Consider the following 2500-nt stretch of genomic DNA (forward strand, 5'->3'; position numbering starts at 1 on the left):
ACCACATTTTGCGAGCTATGACCCATTTCTTGCACGGATGAAGGTTCAACACTATGGATGAGGTTGAAAATGGTTGCAAGAAGTTTTTGCCGCTAAACCAGCCAAATGATGTAAGCATGGAATTGAACTTAAGGCACAAGGATGGTAACATACAATAGAATATGATGGGATATATTTTGGTGAATAAATGCTTTTCCAATGTAATTTGTTTAGAGTATTAATTAAATCTTGAAGTGCGAAAAATATTTTGATCGACCTGTATATATATATATATAGCAACAGGGTAATGAGAGAACAAAGTGTAATTATTAGCTTGCGACTTAATGAGGGATTAAGTAGAAATGTATTTGACGTTTTAAGTTTTAGGTCTTCTTCAGAAAGTTAGGGAGTTAGAAGAAGGAAAAAGTGAAGACGGAAGGGAAAAAAAAACAAGGTATGAAACTGTTCTACACACACATACACACAAACACACACACACACACACTCACGCACACGCACACGTACACACACTCACACATACACACACATACATACACACACACACACACACACACACACGCACACACACACACACACACGCACATATATATATATTGTAACACATCATTCAGACATTTAACACAATAATACTTATTATACGTTTAACCTTTATTAATTGTTCAATTTTAAGTATTTATCTGGTCGACCTATAATATTCATTCTGGAACTTCTTTCTATCTTCGTGAGAATATTTATTCGACTCAGTTTATTAATTCATAAGCATTTGTAAACATCTCTGTGTTTTCTCTTACTTTCTCATATTTGTTACTTTGTTTACCAAGATATTTCTGGGCTTTTATGATTGTCCTGTGTTTTTTTTTTTATCTTTCTTCACAACGTTGTCTTGCACATTTCTCTTAACCCAATTTCATAGCAATGTTTCACTTAATCTCTTCATCGCCAGACAAAATGTCTTTCAGTGTTAAACTATGATTTTTATGTTCTGGGTTCAAATCATATCGAGGTCATCTCTCATCATTTGTAGGGTAAAGGTCATTATGAAAACAACTTGCAATCATGAAGTTAAATCATAATAATTCTTTCTATTATAGGCACAAGGCCTGAAATTTTGCGGGGAGGGGTTAATTCAATTACATCGACTCCAGTGTGCAACTAGTATTTATTTTATCAACCATGAAAGAATGAAAGGCAAAGTCGACTTCAGCAGAATTTGAACTCAGAACGTGAAGACGAACAAAATCCCCCTAAGCGTTTTGTCTGGCGCGCAACGAATCTACCAGCTCGCTGCCTAAAGTTAAATTATAATACAGTTGAACCTCGCAGTACGAGTGCACAATTGTACGAGTAATTAGCTGTACAAGCCGAGACTCGTGCGAATTTTTGTCTTGAAGTACGTGCCGAAATCCGCAGTACGAGTACACAAATCGTCTCATCTTTAAGGTAATTCAGTTAGTAAAACCAGTTTACATATTTCTTTTGTACTCTCCTTTTTATAACTGCCATTTTACTTGTAACCACGCCTTTTCTGTTTTAAAACCCCATTGGTTGGTTTTTGGGGGCTGGAACAGATTAATTATATTTTACTTAATTTCAATAGGGAAAATTGATTTGTAAAACGAGTAAATCGTCAGACGAGCTCGGTCATAGAACGAATTAAACTCGTACTGCAAGGTATCACTGTAATTATGATTATCTTATCTCAGTGCTGTCGAAGCGCAATTGTCCAGTGGTTAGGGCAGCGGGCTTGCGGTCGTAGGATCGCGGTTTCGATTCCCGGACGGGGCGTTGTGAGTATTTATTGAGCGAAAACACCTAAAAGCACCACGAGACTCCAGCAGGGGTAGTGGCGTACCCTGCTATACTCTTTCTCTCACTCTTTCTTCCTGTTTCTGTTGTACCTGTAATTCAAAAGGCCAGCCTTGTCACGCTTTATGTCACGCTGAATTTCCCCGAGAACTACGTTAAGAGTAGCCTTTAGTCGAACAAATCGGCCCCTAGGACTTATTCTTTGTAAGCCTAGTACTTATTCTATCAGTTATCTTTTGTTGAGTGCTCCAGATGATTCGATCAACGAAACAGCCTGATCGGGAAATTAACTTGCAAATGGCTGACCACTCACCAAACTTTAATGTAGTTCTTAGAGAGGTTTCGCATGACACAGAATGCCACGAGGTTAACCATTTGAATTACAAGTGCTACTCATTTTTATTAGCTGAGTGGACTGGAATAACGGGGAATAAAGTATTTTGCTCAGTGACACAACGCACCGCTGGGAATCAGACTTACGACCTTACGTTTGTGAACCGAACACCCTGGACACTGAGCCACGCGCCATCTCGATGTAGACAGTATACGTACGTACGTACGTACGTACTTACACGCGCACACACACACTTTCATACATACATACAAACATACATACATACATACAAACACATACCTACATACACACACAATCACACATACACACATACACACACACAATCACACATACATACAT

Source organism: Octopus bimaculoides, chromosome 3 (assembly GCF_046866305.1).
Source record: "Octopus bimaculoides isolate indiv1 chromosome 3, ASM4686630v1, whole genome shotgun sequence".
Lineage (NCBI taxonomy): Eukaryota > Metazoa > Mollusca > Cephalopoda > Octopoda > Octopodidae > Octopus > Octopus bimaculoides.